The sequence below is a fragment of the Ambystoma mexicanum genome, chromosome 1p (assembly GCF_040938575.1).
Source record: "Ambystoma mexicanum isolate Mex_15411 chromosome 1p, UKY_AmexF1_1, whole genome shotgun sequence".
Classification (NCBI taxonomy): Eukaryota; Metazoa; Chordata; class Amphibia; order Caudata; family Ambystomatidae; genus Ambystoma; species Ambystoma mexicanum.
The window spans coordinates 1,159,514,960-1,159,528,524 of record NC_090921.1 but is presented as its reverse complement, the minus strand read 5'-3'; the positions used below and the strand labels follow the sequence as shown (position 1 = coordinate 1,159,528,524).

General features: G+C 42.1%; 1 protein-coding gene across 2 annotated transcripts in view; it reads left to right on the top strand.

Moving 5' to 3' along the window:
* Window positions 1–13,565, top strand: part of LOC138450493 (uncharacterized) — a 604,516-nt gene that overhangs the window by 275,073 nt on the left and 315,878 nt on the right. The window contains exon 3 of one of the 2 annotated variants that reach the window (XR_011260185.1): window positions 5,117–5,269. The exons of the other annotated variant lie outside the window; for it this stretch is intronic. The gene's annotated coding sequence lies outside the window, so the exon portion shown is untranslated. The remainder of the gene's footprint in view (window positions 1–5,116; window positions 5,270–13,565) is intronic. 2 annotated transcript variants of the gene reach the window in all.

Below are 13,565 nucleotides of genomic sequence, written 5' to 3'. Positions count from 1 at the left end.
GCAATTAAGAAGCATTGGTCAGTGGCACAATTAGCTTTACCAGCTGAACCATTGCCGATCTTCGCCATGAAGAGACAAAAGAATCTCAAGGACCAACTAGTCCATGCCTCCTCTTCACTAAAATCTTCTAGATCCACTACGACCAGTTGGGACCTTCGCCCACTGACGGGTAACTTTCCCTGCGGGTCCTGCTCTATTTGTAAATTTGCGATGAAGACAAAAACAGTCCTGGTGCATGGCAAACTTTGGGAACTGAGACACTATTCAAATTGCAAGACTGCCTGGGCTATCTATTGCATTGAATGCCCGTGTGGGCTTAAATATATTTGAAAAACTACACGGCCAGTACACACTAGAATCACGGAGCACCGCTCCAGGATTCGATGTAAGTCAATTAACTCACCACTAGTGAGCCATTACATGGAATACGGCCACTCTACAGAGGACCTGCGCTGGTGCGTGATTGATGTTGTCAAAAACTCTTCCAACCCCTCTCAAACTCTGTCCACAAAGGAGGCTCGTTGGATTTTCCAATTGGACACCATTTCCAATGGTCTTAATGAGCTATCTCCGCTTTGGCACTAAGGCAATATTTATTTAATTAATTTTTTAACTAGTCCTCTTCAAAAAAACTTTTTTACAATTTTTTCATAATTTTTGCATTTATGCATTTCTATATGTTTCATTTTACCAACGTTTATTATTAGTTGGTTTTCAAATTTCTTTCATGCAGTTTCGAATTTGGTAGAATTAACACTCCATATGCTTTGGGGTGTGCTGCCCCTCTTCGCTTTCTAATGTTTTTTTCCCTAGGATTAGTACCCTTTGCATATAGTACATAATGCCTGGCTTCACTAAAGTTTCAGCAAGCCTGCAATGTTAGTGTTAGTCCCTTGTCTATGTCCGGTCAATCTTTTATAGGATTAGTACCCTTTGCATATAGTAAATAATGCCTGGCTTCACTAACGTCTCAGCAAGCCTGCAATGGTAGTGTTAGTCCCTTGTTTGTGTCCGGTCATTCATGGAAGGGCTCCATTTTGCTTTCCATTCACTTTGTTAGTCCAAGTCCCCTTTCTTTGTCTGCCTTTTTCATTCAGTGTTACCAATTCACTTTGTTAGTCCCAGTCCTCTTTTTTTGTCTACCTTTTCCATTCAGTGTTACATGCCTTCCAGTTGAGTGCTACTACACCCCACTGGCTGCCTTTTTCTTCACTATGAAGAATAGCGGATACACGCAGCATTTTCTAGAAGCAAGCCGCAGCTTTCTTTAGAAGCAAGCCATCTGCTACTTCTACGTGATAGAAGTCAACAGTAAGTTCCATTTTACTTACTTTTCTCACTAAGCCATTACTGACCCACACGCTGGGCGTTTTATTTACACTGCCTAACTCACATGTTGGGGCTTGTCATTTTTTACTATTATGCAGCACTGCCATACTCATCACCCCATAGCCTGATACCACCAGCCCCAGGCTAGGAGTTTTTGTGTCCTGCGCAAAATACGAAGCGCTCCATGGGCATCCACATATTCATATGGTGAGTTTTTGTTACCTTTACCATACCTGCACACCAGCCGTATTAAATTACCACTGCACATAAACTATCGCCACCTTTATGTCTTTGTTCTCCTCCTCCTTCACTTTAGGTGAAAATTCCAGATTCAGTTCGTTTTCCAATTGCTAAACCCAAATAATGTGCTGAATGCACGACATCTTGCATGGTGAGCACATGATGTGCCCTCTGAGGTACGTTCCGCCATGTTTTGATTTATGTGCCTTTCCTTTGCACAGCATTTTTTGTATTCTATTACACACATTTTTCACTACATGATCACATCTTTCACTTATTTTTCTCACGAGGTGACTTAGTTTTTGGGTACGCTCTTTACACTTTAAGGGCGCCTTTCTGGTAACCTTCAAGTTTTCTGTCTGGGGGTACTGCCAACTTGGTTCTGGGGCACTGAGGCCTGATGCCTTCACCATATATTGGTATATTCTCTAGTTCTCTTCCCATTTAAAGTTAAACCGTTTGAGTTAACAAAATGTCCCCTGTTACTACCTTTTCAGGAGGATCCCCTACATTAAGGCTGTCTGTATTAAGGCTGAATGTGAAGATCCCAGTACCTGAGGAAGGTGGTTGCTACCCATCAATATACCACCGAAACGCCAACTAGTCCTATGTAATGGTCGCAGGAACTACATTCTCCTGCGGTTTGGCATCATGGACATACACGCTTTATAGCGGTAGGCGTAGTACACCCCCTTTCAGCCTGTGACAACACAGCAGATAAATGACTGTTTGGGTGACATTGTATATGTCGAAAAAAATTTCAGCCAAAATCTGGCTTAACACACAGCACTGTGCGACATTGTTTACATGGTTAGCCAAAATTAGGCTTAGCAAACAATATTCTGTGTGATATATAATTTGTTTTGTTGTAGCCACAATCAGGCTCTGGTTGGCGCATGTACTGTGCCATTTTCACGAAATTGTTTAATCTGAGCCTTTAGACAAGTAAGGGTCAGCTAGGGATAGTTTAAGTTTTATGAGCTATCTCGGAAAACTCTTATGATTTAAAATGTATTCACTGTTCTGCTAACACCAAATCATTTTTGTCAGTTCCCATATATTGGGTTCCCATGTTTATTTCCTAGTGGGGTTGTACCCCTACTTCTGTGAACCTTTGCATAAATTCTGCTCGCATTGATTGTATGGACTAAATAGTCCTGTTTTTCTCTTTGTAAATTGCATTGTTTTTGTTTGTTTTTCATGTTGTATGTACTTATCAAATTGACACATTGTCTTGTTACAAACTAACAATTAAAGCAAGTTTATAATTTTTTTATGCCAATGTACTTTTTCCCCTTTTTTTGTCTCATAAAGGTTACTTTGACTGGTGAGAGACCAGTAAATTAAAATATTGAATTTGATTTAATCTATTGTTTAGGCTACCAGGAGAATAATACTGTTAGCTCCACAAATGATATTTTTTGACTTTGTATGTTCAGGCACACCCTTGTGTTTATAGATGTCTGTCTGCTCCATTTGAGTGCCTGTACATTTTGGAGTCCCTCTTTTGTTTATATTAGCAGCATGTCTCACAGACATTGACTGCTGGATGACGAATAACCATCTCTTTCTGAACCCAAGGAAAATGGAGATCATGGTATGCAGCAAAACTGATTTATTCCACCAATGAACTCCCTGGCCACCCTCACCCAGCCCTCCTCCCCAACCACCACCACTGTTAACAACCTCGGCTGCACAATGGACTTGGACCTAACTTTGTCTCACCACATCAACATTGCATGCAAATCCTGTCATTTTCACCTTAGCTTCTGAAGCGCACCTTCCCATACCTCACCTAACCCAATAGACTGGATGCGATTATGTCCATTGTCATGTCCAGACTTGATTATGCAAACTCCCTCTACCTGGGTGCACCAGCCTACCAACTAAACAAACTCCAAAGAGCCCAAAACCCGACTGCTAGAGTGATTCTCGCACTGGGACGAAAGGATCACATCTCAGCTGCTCTCCGCACCCTACACTGGCTCCCGATTGGACATAGGGCCACCTTCAAAATCATGTACATTACTCACCGAGCAGTGCACAAAACAGGCCCCTAATACCTGCAAGGAAATATTACGCCTTACCACGCAACCTGCACCCTACGTTCAAGCACAGCCCTCCTCCTCGTGGTCCCTGCTTCCAATTCAGTGAGGATAGGAGGATCCAGATAGTCAACCCTGGCCCCAACTTTGTGGAGCTAACTGCCTCCCTGCATCGGACACAGCCACGATTGCATGGCTTGCCAGAAGGCACTCAAAACCTGGCCCTTCCCTTAACAACACATACGGGCCAACCCTCACCAGTCGACTGACCACCACGTACAGGAAATTACTTGAGTGACCCCTTCAATAAGGGCCCTTCAATAGGCTCTCAGGCCTGAAGATATCTACATCCAACTATCTGGAGACATTGCCCTAGACTCGAAACCTGAATCATAGTAGCACTTATGTAACTACGTTATGCACTATGCTACCAGTCAAGGAACTGGCTATCCTGCTTTTCTTACTAATCTGGAAAGATGGGAGCAGAATTACACACCGACAGCCTACTAGAATGTATGAAGTACACTATCAGTCCAGGAGATGACTATCCTATTTTTCCTACTAATCGGGAAAGCTTTGAACAGAACTACATACTGAGGGCCTACTAGCACTTATATCTTTCGTAATCCTACCTATCTGGGAATGGATTTAGCAGAACTGCCAACCAAGGGCCTATCTAGAACCTATATTGATGCAATATGATGTGGGCCTGATCTGGTTATCATTCAACAGACAACGTTGATAAACAATTGCAGACCCAATAAGAAACACAGAGAGGAACTCAGCCTAATAGCTCTGAACCGAAAGAGAGATACCGTCCTCTGACAGGCACTGGAAGTGCATCATGAACCGGGTCCCTCTCGAATTCACACAGACACTCGAACACACTAATTTGCTAACTCTCTCCTCTGCACCAACAAACAATAGAATGCAACTATACCTCTCAGTTTATTTGGCCTAGCTGCACACATACTTAGAAACCTCCAAGATCACCAAACGAGTAGTCGTTAGAACTCAGCTATTTCTGATGAAAAATCTGCTTAGCTGCACACATACTCCCATTCATAAACTCTATTGCTGCCGGAATACAGATACCCACTTCCAATTGGCAGTGCTGCACACATTCTACTGATCTCACACAACCACTGCACCATGCCTAGCGCTAGAATGCAGCTACACACCACTTCATCCACCCTGGCTGCACACACTGAGTACACCCAATCACGTTTTACCACACTCCCCTCTCCACTGACCTGGACTACGGTCCCCGAGGGTGTGCAACCCACAGTGCTTTGGAATTATACCAACGGTAAAAGGTGCTATGTAAATGCCCAATAACATAACATAACATGACATAACATGTTGCATATCTAAACATGATAGCACAGGCTTTAGGCCCATAGGCTGCTTGAGAATGACGGCATCAGCACCGGTAGTCATTTGCAAATTAGCCATATCTTCAGTTGCGCTCGCCTGAATGTTTTGAATGTCATCTTCAACAGATCGCTCCATGACTGTGGCAATGAGAGGTGGCTGACTGCTCACAGAAAGTGTAGACATGTTCTCACTCAGCACACAATCTTCACGGTCCACCATCAAAGCCTGTGAGTCGTCCATTGCATCAAGACTGTTTCATCTTCTCCTAAGGAAATAAGGTAAAAAAAAACATCATCGGGAATGCTGGGGCTGCTATGGGTTGTTTTCCCCTCTTTGTAACTGTAGCTGTTCATAATGACAGTTTCCTTGACACCACGCTGGCTAGCCCCGAGAAGTCTGAAGAGCGCACGTGTTTTCAAGGCCTACAAAAACAGATATATATCTATATTGTGAGACCTCACCCCTAATAGCTTTCTTAGCCTTAGAACCGTCCATAGACATATAACTATGTATATCAAATCCATTGGGGTTCTTATCAAATTTATATCAAATTCATATAAAATGTATATAAAATGTTTAGAGTGTCATCAAATTCATTGGAGTTTAATTACATTTATTGGGGTTCAGGTAAATCTATATCCAGTTTTTATATGAAATTAATTGGAATTCTTGACCATATTTATATAAAAATCCTATAAAATGTATATACAACATTTTGGGTGGTCATCACATGTATTGGGGTTCAATTAAATGCATAGGGCTCAGATACAGCTCTATCAACTGTTACATAGACTACAGCAGGGTTCTTATCATGCTTATATAAAGTATTTATAAATTTTTTGGGGGCATTACATTTAATGGGGTTCAATCAAATGTATAGGCGTTCAAGGACGTGGGAAAGGGGCGGCCACCTGTCAATGGAAATGTTTGATGAAAGGTATCCCACCGTACCACTCATAAAAAAGCAAACTTTCTTTATTATTTATTTAATTTATTTATGCATAATGTGCAGGCATCAGGGCACACATCAGCACAGAGAACTACATAACAATAAAACAAGACACAGGGTAAGTCGGAGCAAGGAAGTTACGGAGATAAACAAGTCTTCAAGTGTTCCCTAAAGGGGAGACAGTTCCGTTCTTGTCACAAAACGATTGTAAGAGTGCCCCACGCAAGTGCTGCCTGAATTGGAAAGGAACGTCCATTCCCACTCACCGGCTTGGTTCAAGGACACACCAAGCGATTAGTATTGCTCTTCTAAATTCATACTGCACCAAACCTTGTTTAAGATAAGTGGGGGCTGTACTAGAGAGGCACATATGAGCCAGAGTGTTTACTTTAAACTGCACTCTAGCAGCTACTAGTAACCAGTCTAGGTCCTTTCTCGAGACAGAGACATGTTCTCCCCTGGGTATATTCATTACAATCCTAACGGCTTCATTTTGTTAGCACCTGAAGAATGAATACTGATTTTACTAGATCCTCTCAAAGGTGCATTGCAGTAATCCATTCTTGGCATAAATATAGCCCTCACTAAAGTTTTGCAGTTTTTACTTGAGATAAAAAGTTTAATTGGTTTCTGCAGTCTTAGATGATATTGTGAGCTTCTTGCAGTACTTTCAGCATGTTACTTGGCACCAAGGGAAGACTCAAAATAAACACCCAATGTTTTGGCCTTATTCAGAAGTGGAATACTGCTGCCTTTAATATTTTAGTTTGAATACCTGGAGTCAAGCTTGGCTGTAGACTGCGAAGTTCCAAAGATCATAAACTCCAATTTGCTGACATACAGTGATTGACAGGTTCATAAATGAAAGTTAGTCTATCCAAATCCTTGGTATGTTTACCACTCAGCTCTATCAATAGCTGGGTACCATCTGCATAGTTAATTAATTGCACCCCCATTCCAGTGAGTTTATCGCAGAGAGGTTTAATATATGCATTGAAAAGAGCTGGCGATAAGCATGCACCATGAGGATCTCCGCAAGTTAGTGCAGATGGATCAGATACAGCATTTCCTACTATTTAAGAAGGAACAAATCCAACGTGCTGCATTATCTGAGCAACCTCTGTAGTTAGGAAGGTTTCTAGTAGGCGCTCATGGTCAAGGAGATCAAATGCTGCTGATAAATCTAATAACACTAACAACCCAGTTTTGCTTTTGTCTATGATGTTTACCATTTGGGTTTGGAGGTCCAACAATGGTGCCTTCTGTGCCATAGATCCACCTAAAGCTGGATTGCCTTGAATGAAGGATAGAAGAGCCAATTGGTCTCAAGTTTGAGGCATCTCTGGGGTTCAGACCAGCTTTTTTCAAAAGGGGGGTTACCCTCACCTCTTAAATGGTGTCCGGCAAGGTAATACACCAAAACGTAGCGTTCAAAAATCACGTAAGCAAAGTGGGAAAGAATTTAGAGTTTCCTAAAACAAGTTTGGATGAAAAAGTATCCCCATTGCACATAGTAGGACACATGTTTTCAAGTACCTTTGGTACCTCATTTACAGTGTCTGATTTAAATTCAATATTTGACTGAGTACAGCTTTCCTTATTCTCCAATGATTTAGATTGTACACCTGAACCATACTACTTGCAATGTTTTGGTGGACCAAGCTGACCTTCTCTACAAAAGCCTGCTGAACTCTAATGCAATCTTCTTTGGTAGGGGTGAAGGACTTTGGTTGTACATTCGGCCTCTCTAACTTTTAAAATTTCTCAAAGAGCTTCTTAGTACCGTTTTCTGCATTCTCAACTTGGTTTTTAAAAACATCCTCTTTTGCCTAAACAATTACCTATCTGTATGTCTTTTCTAAGGATCTCGATGTTATCTTATTTAAATCAGTTTTGTCCTCAAGCCATTTACTCACTGCTTGCCTTTTCTTCTTTTTTAGACTTTCTAATGTTGGTGTAAACCAACTATTATGGTTAAACCCATCTCTTAAAGTTTTGGGTTTCATGGGAGCTACCTGATCTAGTCTCTTCAAAAGGTGCGTTTTATCAGAGGCGGCCAGGGCACATGGAGTATACAAATCTATGGTAGAGCCAATGAGTGTATCTAAAAACTCAATTAAATCTTTACGTTGCACCTTGTTGAAATTCCTACTAACAATCTTTTTCAATGTATTAAGTTTGCGGGGCAGTCTCTCAGGGAGCTGGATTCCAAACTCTGACCAAATGCAAGGTTTGGCGTCTATTGCATCTATTCTTATATTCCTGGATGCTACCCAGCCCAGAAAATTCCCTTTGATATGGGTCGGCTCATTACTATGCGCCGACCCATATCAAATGTTAATGCTATTGAGATTTTGTTCCAGGAGTAATGCCTCCTTATCTGAGGCGTCACCCCACTATTTCTTAAAATCACCCATAAATTCAGTTCAAAAGTTGGGTTCATTCAATGGCGTAAATAGGTGGATTATTCCATCATTAAATCCAGACATATCCTCCGGAGTACGATATATTAATCTAACATTGAAACACCTGTTATTTTATGGTGGGTGAGTTTAAGATGGATAGTTTCACAGCCACCACAGATGCTTGATGATTCTGAAAATTGTAGATTTTTCCTGGAAATTATCGAAATCCCACCTTCATTATCAAACTCACAAAACTTGCAATAGAAATTAAAGTCCGCTGGCACGGCAAGACCAACTTTGAGTACACTGGAATCTTTAAGACATGTTTCAGTCAGACACAATACACCAATATCGTTATCCATAATGTAATCATGGACATTGTTAGTGTGTTTTTTCACAACCACGTATTCAAGAGGGGCATTTTGATGGTTTCCTCATTAGACATAAATGGTGTGACACCAACAGTCATGGGGCCTTTACCTTCCTCCCCAGCTACTACAACTTTCTTTAGTTTAGCATCATGAATTACGCTGTCCATACCATCATTATACACAAGGTAATTGAGTCCATCTTTAATCACATTCTCCGTAGCAATTCCTACAGATCTACCATTAGTCGTGTTATTTAGGAGTAGATCATTCGTTACATCTGCTTGTGGCAAAGTCTCTGTTTTATCCTGGAATAACACATACCCTTTTGCTAAAGAATGAGATGTGGGTATTTCCAGCGAAGAATCAACAGGACATATAGGGACATTAGGAGTCATTAACACATGACCATTACTTCAAGCTGAGACTGTCTGATAGAGGCTTCAGAGCCATCCTGTATGTTATTAGTTGTAAACGATGTCTCCAAGAAGTTATGTATGGGACCTAAGAATTTCTGATTCGCATACCTACTTACAATTGCCTCGTTTTGTGCCGCTAAAAGCAGGCTAAGACCCATAGTAAAATGCTGGTAAAAATAAGAGTAAGAAAAAGTTACCAATGCAAATATTACATTTGCCTATGTCCAGCTACCGCTAGCATCCTATCCGCCTAGCACAGACCAGCACGCAAACGCGGTGGCGCTAACGCGTCCCCGACGTGGTTGTCTGCGTCGCCTTCCCAATGGGAGATCTAGTTCAGGAGAACTACTGCCAGTAATAACACTAAGCCAGCGTATCATTCTTTCTTTCAAGGTATGCTGAAACCAAAAGCTTGCAAATAACACAATACTGGGGGGTTCTGAGAGGCTTCTTGAATTCAGTTCCTCGAGTTCCCAATTCACTATTTTAAATTAAAATGTCAACAATTCGTTCCGCAACAAAACACATGCATACAATATGGCACATTTTTTGCCTGTCAAATTAGCAGGCACCATAGATATAAATTAAGCTTTGAAAGGGGCGTTTTTATTATTGTTCTCTATCATTGGCTAGTGATAAGGGAATTGATAGGTAACTGGAGCTGTGGGTGAGCATGCAGTCCAAACGCGTCAAACGTGACATATTAAAAAAGGTACTACTAGTAATAAAGACATGTTTTTAAAATAGTAATTGCCCAGGCTTTCATGAGCCAAATAAGGAAATTGGAGTTCTGCAGCTGGTGTTCTGGCAGATCTGGAGCTGCATGTTTGGCTCTTCTCTGGTTCTACAGGGCGGGAGGGGCCTGAAGGAGACATTATGGACACTGCAGTGGGGAAGAGAGGAGGAGGGAGAGGGCACAGTTTGGACTTCCTTGCAGTAGTACATTTATATGAAATGCTTTCACGTTCCCCTCCTCCTATAGCGGATTACCGGCATTCTCATTCAAGCTTTGAGAAGTGCAGGGACTCATACCGTCAAAAATAGGAAGTGCTGGTACTGAGGGCAGGTTAGGTGTACAAAATAAAATGTGCAGCTACTGAGGGCAGGGTAGGACCGGTTCATTTAAAGCACATGATCTCACTGACCCTGAGGCCATCCCATAAACTGTGTGAATATGGTTAAGGACTGCCAACAACGCTTCCCAAGACCAGAAACTGAGAGTTATGCTTCTGTTCTGTTTTTGCTTCTTTCTTAAGCTCCAATTGGTCCTTGAACTAATGATGTGGCATCCCCAGGAAGAAACCTGGCACTCTCAAAGGTCAGGGGGCATGGGGGAGAGTCAGACACATGGTAGAAACCAAAGCACTGCTAGTTAGATCCTTATGATCTCAGAAGGAGTGCAAGTGCAAGTGAGCTATGAGTACATATTGGATTATTATCATCATCATTGCTACTATTAGAGTGATTAGATCTGGATCAAAAGTCTGATCTGGAATTCATAACGTGCTGATATTTATAGGGTGAAAACATATCTATTCATTTCTATCATATAAAAGACGGTACATTCGATATTTCAACAGTTATGGGTTTTATAAGTAGCTCAAACAGGATTTTTGCGAATCGAATCCTGGCTGGGTGGACTGACTGCTTTGCACAGTAGCCACTTGACAGACAATTGTATGAACCTGGGTGCTTTTTTGTATTTCCCTGGGCCTCCGTTGGCGTAGCTTTCAAATCTGCTAACCTTCATATGCAGGTTTTAAAAACGATAAAGTGTTCCAAAATACAATGTCTTCATTTTTCACCAAAATAAAAGATGTCTATATAATTGCTTTTACATAATTAGAAATGAGTAACAAGTATCTGTAAAAAAATAATTTCGAAGGGATTCTGCACATTTGGGACCATAAACATGCGTTTGTTTTGGGGCGTGGTGTAAGCCGGCTTGCGCCGTCACTAGAGGGCGCTACACACCACCCATTAGTATTGGATTCCAGTTACATGGAGATAGACGCTGCACCATATGGAGCCAGCCCACGAGCCACACTGAGCAAGACAGGAATACCCTTGCCCCTTGGATCCCCAGAAACCAGTGCCATTTCCGATTTACAATCAGCCACTTTTTTTGGAACATCAGTATCATTCAAAATCAAAATATAAGGATAGGAAGTCGGACTTGGCAACTTGCAGGACTGCGCGTGGATGCAAAAACCAGAGAGTAAAGCCTTTTTTATGAGATACATGTACAAAAAAGAGACTGTCCATGGTGGGTGTGGAAACAAAAAACGCGAGTTGTATTTTTTACTGCACTTGTAGTTAAAATATTGAGAGAGTGAGTGCGTGTGCGTGCATGCCTTTCCATGCTATCTGTCTGACAGCACTCTGGGGCTATAGGTGTCCAGCACCTTCACAACGAGAACCAAGCACGCTTTTATGTACACATGCAGACTGAGGCAATTGACACTAGTACCAAATTATTTTTTCAGCAACAGGGCCGGCCTTAGGGCAGGGCCGCCCCGGTGGACCGCTTGGGGTGCCATTAGCCCCCCGCCACGCCAGATAGCGGGGGCGGGGGATTTCAAGGGCTCCCCGAGCTGGCGTGATGGGGGAAGGCACAGCAGGTGCCCTACTGAAAATGAATGCGCCCTCTCTTGTGCTGGCGGCGGGCTTTCCAGCAGAGGAGGGGAGCACATTTAATAATAATAGGGTGCTGATATTTTTGCATTGGCACCCTATTGAGGTGATTAACTCCCCGATCCAGCGTGAGAGTGGAGAGGTTTTCATTAGAATAGTGTGCTGATGCATTTAAATCAGCACCCTATTCCAGTGATTAACTCCCTGCTCCGGCGCAGGAGCGGGGAGTTACAAAACAATTTGACAAATGTTTCTTTCACTGCCCAGGGCTCTGCCACCGCTAAGACCTGCACTGGTTAGCAACACATGCCTTTCACATGCAGGGCAATTAGTGAGGTATTATGGGACATTTTCTGACTGACAGCATTCACAGCCCCAATTAGCTAGCGACGCTATGTCCACCCAGAAATAGAAACATTAACGTTGGCCATTCAAGAGTTTCTATTGATGTCTACACACTTGCCATGACAACAGAATTTTTTTTATGTGCGCAGTCAAACGTTCTTGACATCATATATAAGAGCAAGCTGGAGGTTTGCCACACTTAGCTACCAATTGACCTTATTACAAAGCTTCTTTCCATGTCTGTTCAAAGTGCTGACAATACAGTGGTATAAAATTGTTTGTTCAGGCTTGCAATTTTTTGCATTCTGGTACTTGTGGTTTTCCATTCACAATGTGGGCAATAAAGCTACAATGGTATTCCTTTGGCTTAACATAATTTGTTAAGGATTTACACATGATATGGTGATTTTATGATGTCATTTACGTATTGTGAAGGCAAAATCTATCTGCCAGGATTACTGTGGACCTTGTAATCCATTAAATGTTTGCACCAGGGGAAGCTGTGAGATATATGGTCAAGTGCCTAAATTGCAGAGCGGGTAAAAATCCTGGCTTCACTGATTAAGCAAAGTGTGCAGATGTAATGTCCTGCCTATATTAATGTGCATGTACAGTACGGGTAACAGGATAGGAAGGAGGCAGGAGGAAGGGCATAGTCAGTATGAGGGAAGAAGGATGGGAGAAGATGGATAGCTCAGGGGCAACGTGTTTGTCTTGGAAGCACGACAACGCAACGCAAAGCAGGTTTGAATCCCGATCCTGTAGCACAACACAGTTTCAAATCCCGATCCTGCACTTAGAAACTACTCATTGGTATTAAGCACATTATAAATGAACAATTATAATATCATTATTATAAAAAGAATAAAGAAGATGTTGTACAATCGCCCCATATCCTTGCTATGTTGGTGATACATTCTAGTGATCATGGGCAATTCATTTTGTATTTGTAAAGCGTGCTTAACCCGGAGACATCTAGACGCTCGTTACAGAAGAACAAGATCAGTGGCAAGAGAAAAGAATCAGCACAGAGTGTTTTTCCTGATTAATTGAATAGCCACGTTTTTAAGTGTTTTCTGAAGGCCCAACAGGATGGTTCAGAGCGCAGGGAGAGCAGTAAGCTGTTCGAAAGCCAGGTTGCATTAACAGGAAAGCTGGAGCCTCTTGCTCTATTGCACTTGAATCTAGGAACAGTACGGCGGTGGCTGTTGCAGAGCGCGCTGGTCTTGTGGAGGTGGACCGTATAAAAAAAAATGTATGAGAGGTATGGCAGGGCTGTGTTGGAAAGTCAGTGTTGTGTTGGAAAGTCAGTGGTGAGTGATGGCAAGAACTTTTAATTGAATCCGCTCCCGGATAGGGAGCCACTGAACCTCTCTTCTGGATGCTTTGATGTGATCACATTTAGAAAGGCCAAGAGTAGCACAGAGGGCAGTGTTCTGAATGACCTGCAGCTT